At 38.9% G+C, this 13500-nt stretch overlaps 1 protein-coding gene across 1 annotated transcript in view; it reads right to left on the bottom strand.

Annotated features, from left to right (window-relative positions):
* KPNA1 (karyopherin subunit alpha 1) overlaps positions 1 to 13101 on the bottom strand; it is a 66796-nt gene extending 53695 nt beyond the window's left edge. The window contains exon 1 of the mRNA XM_004745464.3: positions 12905 to 13101. The gene's annotated coding sequence lies outside the window, so the exon portion shown is untranslated. The remainder of the gene's footprint in view (positions 1 to 12904) is intronic.
* Positions 13102 to 13500: the final 399 nt, after the last annotated feature.

The following is a 13500-nucleotide window of genomic DNA, read 5'->3' as shown; positions in this document are numbered from 1 at the left end:
CTATGACCCTGCAATTACACTACTGGGTATTTACCCCAAAGATACAGATGTAGTGAAAAGAAGGGCCACCTGTACCCTAACGTTGATAGCAGCAATGGCCATATCGCCAAACTGTGGAAAGAGCCAAGATGCCCTTGAAAAGACGAATGGATAAAGAAGATATGATCCATCTATACAATGGAGTATTATGCCTCCATCAGAAGGGATGAATACCCAACTTTTGTATCAACATGGAGAGGACTGGAGGAGATTATGCTGAGTGAAATAAGTCAAACAGAGAAAGTCAATTATCATATGGTTTCACTTACTTGTGGAGCATAAGGAATAACACATAGGACATGAGAGGAAGAGAGAAGTGAGTTGGGGGAAATCAAAGGGGGAAATGAACCATGAGAGACTATGGACTCTGAGAAACAAACTGAGGGTTTTGGAGGGGAGGGGAGTGGAGGGTTGGGTGGGCCTGATGGTGGGTATTAAGGAGGGCACATATTGCATAGAGCACTGGGTGTGGTGCATAAACCAATGAATCCTGGAACACTGAAAAAAAAAATTGAAACAAACAAAAAATGACATCTAAGTACCAGCCATCCATACCTATTTTACTAGGTTTTTTAAAAGATTTTACTTATTTATTTGACAGAGAAACCACAGCAAGATAGAGAACACAGAAAAGGCAGTGGGAGAGGGAGAAGCAGATTCCCTGCTGAGCAGGGAGCCCAATGCAGGGCTCAATCCCAGGACCCCGGGGATCATGGCCTGAGCTGAAGGCAGATGCTTAATGACTGAGCCACCAAGGCGTCCCTACTTTACTAATTTTTAAAACCTGAAATGTGTGTTGAATTTTATCAAATCACTTTTTGGTGGTTATTAAAATGATCAAATTTATCTACTTTGACATATTAAATATGGTGAAATATTACTAGATTTCTTGATATTGAAGACGGATTCTTTAAATAAACACACTTGGTCATGGTGTATCATCCTTTTAAACTCCATGTTAGTATTTTCTTAAAAACTTCTATACCACAAATCAAAATTACAATGAAATATTACCTAACACCAAACAAATCTGTATCAAAAAGATAAGAAATATCAAGTGTTGCAGAGGATGTGGAGAAAAAGGAACCCTCATGTACTGTTGGTGCAAATTCAAATTGGTGTAGCCACTACAGAAAACAGTACAGAGGTTCCTCAAAAATTAAAAATAGAATCATCAAATGATCCAGTAATTCCACAATGGGGTATTTACCCAAAAGAAAAGGAAACACTCATTTGAAAAGATATATGTACCCATATGTTTATTGCAGCATTGTTTACAACAGTCAAGATATGGAAGGAACCTGAATGTCCACCAAGAATGAATTAAAAAGACATGGTGTATATATATATACAATGGAATATTACTCTGCCACAAAAAAAAAAAGAATCTTGCGACTTTGCAACAACATGGGTGTACCTAGAGGGTATTACACTAAGTGAAATAACTCAAAGACAAATACCCTAAGATTTTAATTATATGAGGAACCTAAAAAACAAAGCAAACAAGCAAAAAAGCAAAACCAATCCAAGAATATAAAAAACAAACTGGCGGTTTGCCAGAGGGAAGGGGAGTAGGGGGATGGGCAAAAGAAGTTAAGGGAAGCGGGAAATACAGACTTTCAGTTATGGAATGAGTAAGTTACAGGGATGAAAGTACAGCACCTTCTACGGAATACAGCCAATGGTACTCTAATAATGTTATAAGGTGACATATAGTAGCTACACTTATGAGCACTGTACAGGTATAAAATTATAGAATCAGTACCTTGTATACCTGAAGCTAATGTAACATTGTGTCAACTATACTTCAATTAAAAAAAAAAAACCCATAAAAGAAAAATTTCTAGTATCCATAATTTCCAGGAAAAAGAAAAATTTCCAGTATCCATAAATGAGATTATGTAAAATAACACCATCCTCCCCGCCTTTTTGTGGAGGACAGGGTATATGTCACATTGAGAATGTTTTGAAAAAACATGTGGGTATGATTCCAATTATATGACATTCTCAAAAGGCAAAACTATGTAAACTGTTAAAAGATCAATGGTTGCCAAGTGTTTATGGAGTGGGAGGGATGAAAGGCAGAGCAGAAAAGATTTTTAGGGAACTGAGAAACTATTCTGCATGATACTCTAATGGTGGATACCTGTCAAAATACATTTGTCAAAACCCATAGATGTACAACATGAAGAATGAATATAAACTTAATGTAAACTATGGACTCTGGATGATAACAATTTATCAGTGTTGGTTCCATTAAAATAATTGTAACAAGCTGATGCATATGTTGATGGTGGGGAAGATAGTGGGATACATCGGAACTCTACTTTCCACTCAATTTTGTTATGAACCTAAAAGTGCTCTAAAATAGAAAGCCTGTATTAAAAAATCTTAAATATGTATTTACTCATATTGGTAACTGAGATTGGTTGGCTGCCCCTCCTTGTGGGTTCAAGAGGGGATTTGATCTGTCACATGGGAGAGTTTTTTAAAAAACATATCTCAACTGTCCTTCCAAAGAATTTGATTAGTAAGCCTGAGGCACATACTAGGTCTCTGGTGTTTTGCTTCTTCTTTCAAAGATTCCCAAATATATTCTGATATACATCTGCAGTTGAAAAATCCTATAGGGGTGCCTGGGTGGCTCAGTGGGTTATAGCCTCTGCCTTCGGCTCAGGTCATGATCTCAGGGTCCTGGGATCGAGCCCCGCATCGGGCTCTCTGCTTAGCGGGGAGCCTGCTTCCTCCTCTCTCTCTGCCTGTCTCTCTGCCTGCTTGTAATCTCTGTCAAATAAATAAATAAAATCTTAAAAAAAAAAAAAAAGAAGAAGAAGAAGAAGAAGAAGAAAAGATAAAACTATAAAGGAGCAAAATCTTTACCAAAAACGCAAAATTCAGCTGAAATGTGGGCTTAAGTTGGATTGAAAGGAACTCTGGTAACGAAGAAATGAAACAAAATCTACAGAGGATTACAGGAGAAATAACAAAGTAATAGCATGAAAATTTTCCTAATCCTAATCAAATATTTTTATATTATCACTTAGACAATTAATTAAAAATCCTAAATTTCTGTTAATAACTTTTCAAAATACCTTCTCAAGAACAAGAAGCCTTTAAAATTAAAGCCATTATGCCTAATTTTCCATGTTTTCTAGGGAAATAAAGCTAAGAAAGCAAAAAATTAAAAGCCAGATGCAAACTTGGTGGTAAATATAAATGCATTTCTCTTCCGAAATGAAATCTTCCACTTGCTTCTTCATGTTCATTTAGTTATCAAATTTTCCTTATTAGTCTATCCAAAGTGTTTGACTTTATCTGCTCCTGTGTATTCCACCAGTCTAGTCCCGGTCCTTGTCAACCCTATATCCACAGAACTGCAAGAATTCTAACCCACCCTTCCTTAACCTCTGGCTCTCTGCTCTTCAAGCCATCCTTCACACAGCTCTCTATTAATCTCAACACCTTTTTCACTGTATTACTTCAATGCCTAAGGATCTAGGAATGAATCTTTAGCACATCTTAAATCAAATTTGAACTTCTTTGTCCTACAAGATCCCTTGGCCTTGACTGAGTCAATAAATACTCTCCATCCTACATCAATCTATACCCAACACACTGAATGTCTATCTTTTTATATTTTATTATATTCAAGATAGTACATATTTAGGGTGCTGAGTCAATCCACCCAGTTTGTAAATCACAAACACACACTAAAAATTCTGAATATTTAACATTCACCATATTCTTTGTGAAACACCATGAAACGCTAATACAGTTAATTTACTTACATATAAACCAAGCATAACTGTATTAGAATACATGACCACAAGAAAGTATGACTACAAAATAAGTTATGGACCTATAAATATAAGCATAAATGAATTTAAGTATAAAAAGGTTTTAAGTTCATTTGCGACTATTAATTACTCATTTGCCACCAACTTCTAATCAAATGGTAGCAGGTCCTTTTAAAAGATCTTAATAAATTAGAGAAGAAAAGTAAAATTGAAAATATCCAACCCATTTCCTTTCCTATAAAATAATTCAAAGAACTCCTTTATTTTAGAGATATTCTAGTGGGGGCAAAGTCTGAAAAACATTGCCTTAAGTCTCTCCTATGAGACCTCAATGCTGCAGACATGATTCACTGTACCATCTCTGGTTACATCTTGGAGTTCTAACCCCACTAATCTAATAGAAATACCTACTTTCTTTCAAGTCCCAGCTTCAAACTTTCTTCCACTGAAGAGCTGACTGTAACCTCTGACCCTAATATTGACCTCACCTTCCAGTATCTCAAGGTTCCCAACTTGCAGTGTTCTCCAAAGACCTTCTCAATAGCAAAACATTTAAGGGAAAATATTTACTAAGGATTTTAGAAACCCATACCCTAGGATTCAGTAATTCCACTTTTGGAATATACCAAGAGGAAATAAAATTAGCAGTAAGTATAAGACAGTTTGCTGCACTGTAATTATTAGTGAAAAATTGTAAACCTAAAAATTCCAAAATGAGGATATTAAGGAAATGACATACTGAGAAATGAGAAAAATAATACAAACATATGAAAAAATCTGGATGTTGGGAACAAAAATCCAACTAATATTATTCTCTATACCTTTAAAACATTCATAATTTAAAGTGGTATATAAAAATTTCAAGAGCAAGTTCTTATTTTTCTCTATCTTCCAAATTTTCTACAGTAAGCAATATACTATTTATACAATAAGAAATACTTTCAAACAGTAGAGCTGAAAGCATATTATTTACTACAGTGAAGCTTCCCAGCCTACCTAAAACACTGAAAACTACGTTCTTCACTTTCGCCTAGAATTTTATCAACTCAATGTTCTGCTATTTCATCAAAGTTCTAATTGAACACTTTAGGTCTTTAAAAAAAAAAAAAAACCACCTCTTCCTTTATATATGTAGTTGGAATTTTTATTTTTATTTTTTAACTTTTCTTTAAAGATTTATTTATTTAAGAGAGAGAAGGGCATGTGGATGGCTCAGTACATTAAGCATCTGCCTTCGACTCAGGTCATGACCCCAGGGCCTGGATCTGGTCACTTCAGGTTCCTTGCTCAGGGGTTAGTCTGCTTCTCCCTCTGCTTCTTCCCCTTCCCTTCCTCATGCTGTCTCTCTCCCTCAAATAAATAAAAAATCTTTAAAAAGAGAGCCCGCAACTGCATGCCCATGGGGGCCAGAGGAAGGTAAAGGACAGAAGGAGAGAATCCTGGAGAGAGCAGACTCCTCTCTGAGTGCAGAGCCTGAAGCAGGGCTCAATCCCAGGACCCTGAGATCACGACCTGAGCCAAAATCAAGAGTCTAACACTCCATTCACTGATTGAGCCACTCAGGACCTTGGATTTTTTTTTTTAATAAATCTTTCCTCAAAATGGTGTAATGCATGTAAAGCGTTCCTTCATGTGAAAAAAGAAAAACTGCAAATCTGCCTTAATCCAATTCATATTCATTACTGAAATTAATAAGTTCTGTAACATATCTACCACATAGGGCACTTATGAGGGTTTTCACATTCCAAAATAAGCAGCACATACAGGATGTAACCTTCTTCCCAAAATATATTAACAACTCAGAAATATATTAACAAAGCTCAGAAATTTTAATTTTTTAAGATTTTAATTTTAAGGGATGCCTGGGTGGCTCAGTAGGTTAAGCAGCTGCCTTCAGCTCAGGTCACGATCCCAGGGTCCTGGGACTGAGTCCCACATTGAGCTCCTTGCTCAGCAGGGAACCTACTTCTCTCTCTCCCTCTGCCTGCTTGTGCTGTCTCTCTCTGTCAAATAAATAAATAAAATCGTTTTTTAAAAAATTTATTTTTAAGTAATCTCTACACCCAACATGGGACTTGAACCCACAACCCTCCAAAAAGCTGCACACTCCACCAACCAAGCCAGCCAGGTGCCCCCCAGAAATTTTAAATTTTAATCTTCAATATTAAGTATAGGACTAGGCATATAGCAGTCCCTCAAATGTTATGAAAAGAATGGACGTTCCAGAAAATAAAGTTTATGTATTAATGTAGTACTGTGTTTCAACTCAAATTTTTTTTTAAAAGTCTATATAAAGAAATAAAATGGTAAATATGGTAGACCGATTAACACTAAAATTTTAACTTTTTTTTTTTTTAAGGAATGACCCACGGGATAGAGAGAAAAGGACAGAATCACATATAAGATGTCAAAACCTTGTCAGAAACTATAAAACAGATGGTCAAGTGATATTATACTAGCAAAGTGGAGAACTCTAAAGCCTAAGCACCTGCAAAGAAGCTGATTCACACTGTCCACAAGCAGGAGTCCTCACAGTACTCCCATAACCCTCTGAAGGGTTAGGGAGGAAAAAACCCAGAAGGTTAGTTGGAAGTCTACAAACTAGTCATCACAGCCAGATTTCCTCCCCCACTGCTCCGAAGTAAGCAACCATCCCTCCTAACCCTACAATTGTGGAGATTACTCTGAAGAAACCAAACTAAAGAGACTCCAAAATGGAGGTCTCCAGTACAGGTAAACTGGGAGTGATATGCCACACAGAAAACAGGATTACAAGAACACAATGAACAGCGAGAACTCCAGCTCCTTTTCTAAGTTCTCAAAACATAGCAGCCAGGTGTACATAACCTCCCCTCAAGGGACTGGAGGCTCTCTTTCTCAAGGAAACTGACCAGCCCAAGAAAAAGACCTAATAGTGTCCCCTCCTCCCATAAATGACCATCTTTAATAAGCCGCACCTACAGAATTTTCAGTTCAGTTTTTGGCACTTCACTCTTAAATATGAATGGACAGCCATATATGATTATGGCTGGGGAAAGCCTCTATACAGAAAAGACTGCAATAGAAACAACAAAAAAAGGAACTTAGAAGAAACAGAACAAAGAGGGAAGAAAAAACAAAACTTAAAAACTATCATTAAAATCTTCAAAAGAATTATAGTGTCTATGAAACAATATAAAGATACTATAACACAGAATGAGTTCTAAGAAATAAAATGTAGACAGAAATTAAAAACTCAATAGAAAGGTTGGAACATAACACTGAGGAAATTTCTTAGGAAGCAGAACAAAAAGACTAAGTGATGGAAAGAAAGGGGGGGGGAGAAAATTAAAAGAACAACCTATGAAAGTTGCCTAGGTGGCTCAGTCAGTTAAGCATCTGCCTTCAGCTCAAGTCATGATCCCAAGGTCCTAGGATCAAATCCCCCATCAAGTTCTCTGCTCATCAGGGAGTCTGCTTCTCCCTCTCCCTGCCATTCCCCCTGCTTGTACTTTCTCTCCCTACCAAATAAATAAAATCTTTTAAAAAGACTTTAAAAAAAATAAAAGAACAACCTATGAGTTCCAATACCCAAATAATACAAATTCCAACAGAGAACAAAAGAACTGATGAAGAACATACTATCAAAGAAACAAGGTATCAAATTTAGAATATCCATTCAAGGAAAGACACTAGAGACAAAATTAACAGAGAGACAATATCTTAGAGAAGATATTTTCCAAGCCTAAAATCAACAGACCACTCAAAATTAACCTCCACAAGGAATTTCCGCAAACCAAAAAGAAAAACAGCAACCCAAAGGAAAAAGAAACTAAGGGCAAAACTGACAGTTTTCAAAAGGGAAAACCTGAATGAATCCAAGAGGTGCTCAAACTCATTAGTAATCAGAGAAGGTAAACTGAAGCAATGAGACACCTACTTTATATCCATCAGACTGGCAAATACTAGAAAGTTGAATAAAACCAAGTACTGACAAAGATGTGGGCAAACAACACCCTTCTGAAGTTCTAGTGAGCACATAAATTAGTGCTCCCTTTCTATGACCCAGGAATTCCACTCCTAGGTATATATACCCCAGAGAACTTTTCACACAGGTCCATAATAATATACAACTAAGAGTATATTTACTACAGTGTATTTCTGATGCCAGCAAGGTGGGACAGAAAAAAATGTGGTAGATGCATATTATGGAATTATATTATATACAACTATATGTACACAAAACAGAACAGAAAGGTCTCCAAAACAATGTTGAATAAAAAAAATGAGAAACAGAACAAGGTCTATAATACATAAACTAAATACATACACACAGACACAAAATACAACATATTTCACAATGATTCAATGATTCACATAAATCAAGAAACCTATCAATCACAATGCAGTGGATACCTGCTAAAAAGGGCAATGGGGAAGTAGGGCTTAGAAATGGAAGGAAAATTTAAAGAACCCTGTACAGCCTCATGATAGTACATCAAGAACTGAGAAGCATAATTAACTTTAAAACCCTTTTTACCTAAAGTCCAAAACATAATAAAAAATGTTTTTCCAGAACTAAAGGACATAAGCTTCCAATTTGTAAGCATCCATGGAGTTCCCTTAAATTAAACAAAATAAAACCAAAAAACCCTACGTAGGCACATTATCATTCAATTTCAGGGGTTAAAAATAATATCGAAAAGTTTCTATAAGATGGCAAGGTCACAAACAAATAATCAGAATAGTTTTGGATTTCAACAGCAACAATGGAATGCAAGAAACCAAGCTATGACTTCCAAACTTTTTAAGCCTACAATTTTATACCTAGCCAAATTACTGATGAAATGGTAAGAGAGAATGGAGATTTATTTCAATCATGCATTCAGAAAGTTTTTACTTCCCAGGTATCCTTTCTCAGGAGGCTAAAGAAAATATGGGAAATAGAAGACCCATTATAGGAGAAAGGCAAAGAGAATTTTAAGGGTGATGTAAAGAGAAGTTCCAGGGTAACAGGTGGCAAGTAGGCCTAGAAAATAACCAGTCCAGACAGCAATAAAAGCACGGCAAGTTCCAGGACAGCTATCTCGGGAAATGAAGGGAGGGTAAAAAAAGGTATTAACTCCTGGAAAAACACAAACTGGTTAACAGAAGAAATGACATCATAATAAAGTACATGGTGCAACTATGAATATTTACATGGCTGTAATACTGTAAACACTTTGAATATTGACTTAATAAAGAACTATGTCAATTATACTGGGAGGATGGGAGAGGCAATGTGTACAGAGGAAAGTCAACAGAGAACCCCTGAAATTGCTATATCAAGAAAAAAACAGAAGCAAATTATTAATTAATATGAAAGTAAACAGCTTAAAAAAAAAAAAAAAGAGGTAGGGGCACCTGTGTGGCTCAATCATTTAAGCATCTGACTCTTGATCTCAGGGTCATGAGTTCAAGCCCTGCATAGAGTTCCACACTGGGCATGGAGCCTACTTTTTTATAAAAGGGGCTGGAGGGGAGGGTAGGCTCTAAAAGTGCAGGGGCTGGGACAAGGGACAGTTGTTTTTCATACAGTATTCTAATTAAAAACCTGTATTTTTTTTAATGGCAATATAACAAGGACTTGAACAGTCTTTCTTCCCCTGTTAGCAAATTAGGTCTTCACAAAATCATTTCATGATGCTAAAAGAACTACACCTAGTTTGTTCTGCTCTAGAGAGTGAACTGCAAACTAAGACAAAAACCAAGCTTCAATGGTTGATGTGAACATAGTACAAATAGCCCTGTCTGAATTCCAGCTCCATCACATACTATGTGAAATAGGGCAAGTTACCTAATCACCCTGTACATGAAACTACCTCCTCAAAGTGGTTTTGCAAGGATAATTAAGTGAAAATACTTAATGTAATGCCTGATCCATCAATAGATGTTAGTCCCTCATGCCTGTCTTTCTGTTCCCTAGCTACAAGCCCCCATTCTGGCCCCAAGCTGCGTTGTTGGTCAGAATACAGAGACTCATGGACTACTCAGCACATATCCCTCCTCACACTGGAAAATCAATCACGATGAGTAAGCAGACTTATCTTTGTATATGAAGGGCAGTATTATTCTTGTTATGTGAAGAAGATTATCCCTATTATCCACATTCTGGATTATTGCCTGCTTTCAAGAACTGTCCTAATTAATCTACCTCACTAGGTCAGAAACATTTTATCACTTCACAGTTCTTTGTGGAGTTGTAACAGCTTAAAAAAAAAAAAAAAACAGAACAGTAGGTTCCATCAGTCTTCATCCCTGCTCTTCCACTGCAGGACCTCAAGTTTCTAATGCAGGCCCCCCATTGGCCAGGGGCCACCTCCTGCTTACTGCAGCAAAAACAGAATGAAATCAGCCCCAATCAGCTAATTGAATTGTTTACCATTTCCAACGTTTTCTTCCATTATTATGGCTGAATTCATAATATCTGCAAAGTACAGCAATCTTATAACAAAGACTTTGAGTAATAGGGAATTACCTTTATCACTAGGTCAGTCACTTTTACTTGCATGACCCAAAGTCTCAAAACTGATTTTATACAAAGTATTCTCACATATTTCTAAAAAACAATGTGACAGACTTAACACAAACATCATAAATCATCATGACAATCATTAATTTAACAAACACTATGCTAAAACAACTGAAGCTAAAAACAAGGTATAATCCTTAATCTCAAATGAAAGGGAAAAGGTAGAAACTAAATTGAGAGCAACAGAGAACAAAGAAAATAGACCAGGAAACAACTGACAGAAATTCCAAACTATCTGGTATAGTTTATAACAGTTGAGGCTAAAGAAAATTATAAAAACAGGGGCGCCTGGGTGGCTCAGTCATTAAGCATCTGCCGTGGGTTCAGATCATGATCCCAGGGTCCTGGGATCAAGCCCCACATGGAGCCCTACATTGGGCTCTCTCTCTCTGCCAAATAAATAAAATCTTAGAAAAGAGAAGAAGAAAGAAAGAAAATTATAAAAATTGGACACAGCTCTGAACCTCCTGACAGCCAAAGTGTAAAGAGCAAGAGGAGGGCTTACAAAACACAAATGACCTAATAAAATCAGTCACTTGTTTAAAATAAAAAAGTGTATCAATTTGTCTTAAAAAGAATTTGTCTCTAACTTATCTCCTTTATAAAGACCAATAAATAAATGAGAAAGTGTTTTGGATGGCAATGAAGATTTTTTTTTTTTGTCCTTTATTATGTACCAATCCTAGATAAAAGCCAATGCCCGTAATATTAAATCACAGGTCTACGAAGAGGACCTAAGTAACAAAATGCAAGTATACTGACTTCAGGAGAGGTTTTTACTTCTGTCATTTAGTTTATTCTATGTTTTTATATGTTTTGTTTCTCTACTAGACTGTAAATTCCTCAAGGCTCATGTCTGATTCCATCTGAACTTCCTCTGCTGTTTACTAGAGTATAGTTTCTGCTCAATTATAAAGACTGATAAAATGCCATGCAGTTAATACATATATTCATTACATTAGATTATCATTTCCATGACATAGTAAAGTGTTTTGACCAGTTGTGTCCCTAGTCTCAGCACAGTCAGTAAGTATTCACTAAATGAACAAAACAAAAAACAAAAAACAGAACAAAACATGAAAGAAGAGGAGAGATTTTTATTTTTTTTTATTTTTTTTAAGGAATAATTCTTAAAATGGCAGTAATCTTCGGTTCTAAGGCTGGTTCCAACAAGAGCTATATAACCTTGCTTAAGTTACTTTTCTGGCCTTCAAAGTTTTATCGGTAGAATCAAATAAATTAACATCTACTTCAAAGTTACCATGAGGATTAGATGTTTTACTATACCTAAGGGATTCAGCACAGTATCTGGAAAGGAGGGCAAATTTCATTCCTTTCTCTCAAGTCCTCCATCTTACAATCAGGTATATACAGTGCCCTCCAAGAATAAATGATTTCAGTAAAACTACAACAGACTTCATTATCACTTTCCTTTGAAAAGTTAAAATTAAAAAACAAAAAAGTTAAAATTTCATCTCCTCAATTTTTAAGGGGGAATAACTCCTGAACCCGTTTCAAAATATTACAAACACAAGAACAAGTTACTGTCAAGAAAGAGCCTTGAAACAACAAGAGAGGGGAAAATCACTTACTCATCTACCGCTGAGAAATAGGGGTTTTGAAGAAACTGTTTCTTAAAGAAAAAGAGGACGGGGAAAAGTAAGAATAGAATTTATTAGCATGTTCTAGAAAAATAACTTCAAAATGTTTATTCCGAATTTAAAACCTAAAAACCCCACAATTCTGCAATCTTTCCCTGAGAAGTGGCACATTAAATTCTTTCCTTCGAAACGACTTCCCTGACTCCAGTCATCCTTGGGATTTCCCCTCCCATTTTGCGCTTCATCTCCTACTTCGCTGTTTCCCTCGCATCACCCCTCACACTCTGAGCAGACGAAGTTCAGTCATTCCTATAATTACCACACCCCGGTCAGCCGCTTCAGGCCCGTGTTGTTATGACATCTGTAAACTGCAGTCGTCCCTCTCCACCCCCGCCCCTCTCCCTCCCAACCACCGGCTCCGGCTCGGGCTCTAACTTGTGAATTGCCGAGACCGTCCCTTCCAGCCCCGATCAGGATTTCCACCCGCGCCCCCCACTCCCTTCTGCCTTAGTCCCAGCACTCTGCGCTGCCCACCCCCGCCTCCCGCCCGCTCACGCCCGGCCGCCGCGCAGACTCAGCGCTCGCCTCCTCTCCGCCCCGCTGCCTCGGCGCCCCGCAGTCCCCAACGCCGGTTCCAGCCCCGCCGCCGCCCCGCCCCGCCTCGCCTCGACCGGCGTTCCCGATGGCAATCACACCAGCGCTCCCCACCCCCACCTTCCCCTCCGCCGGCCGCGCGGCCGTTAGGACAGCCGGGCCCGTGACGCACGGACGAGCCGCGAGCGCCCGGGCCCTGGGACTCGAGCTCGAGGCCGACCGGCGCCCGCCCTCGCCCCGGGGCCTCTCCCGGGTCCCGCCGAGGACTGCCGGATCCGCCAGCGGGAGGGGGAGGGGCCGGAGCCACGGGGCCCCGCACTCACCAGGTTCAAGGCAACCGATCCCGGTGCCGATGCTGGGGTGAGGCGCTCGCTCGCTAGCCGGCCCGCCGTACCTCTCCCGCGCACAAGCTCCAACAGCCGGCCAGCGCCGGTGCTCACCAGGCCTCGCTCTCCGCCGCCGCGCACCCAGCAGTGAGACCCAGCTCAGCGGGCGTTCGCAGAGCGCCTGCGCGCGGGGGCCGGCCCGCACGCCTGCGCGTTTTCTTCTGCGGCCCCGCTGCAGAGGCTGCCGGGAGTTGTAGTTTTCCACCCGCCTTTCACGGGAAGTCCTAGCGGCTAGGGGGAAACCGGTGAATAGCGGGGGATCGGGAAGGTCTCGATGAGGAGATTGACAGTCAGTGGCAAAGGTTGCAGAAACGCGGTGGAGTGACCACAGGACGGTACTTAGGTTGAATTGCAAAATTATGTCTACAATTATGTCTAGGTGAATTGATCCTCGCCTCACCTGCCTATAACTAGCCTCTAACAGAGCTTGTACCTAATACACATTTATTGAATGAACGATGGAATGAATGAAGGCTGAGAGAGTATTGCAAAAGTGTCAAAAGTCAATGCCTCGTGTCTAAAGCATTCACAGG

Source organism: Mustela putorius, unplaced genomic scaffold, assembly GCF_011764305.1.
Source record: "Mustela putorius furo isolate JIRA1106 unplaced genomic scaffold, ASM1176430v1.1 tig00003834_pilon_pilon_pilon, whole genome shotgun sequence".
In the NCBI taxonomy this organism is placed as follows: domain Eukaryota; kingdom Metazoa; phylum Chordata; class Mammalia; order Carnivora; family Mustelidae; genus Mustela; species Mustela putorius.
This window is presented reverse-complemented; position numbering and strand designations above follow the sequence as displayed.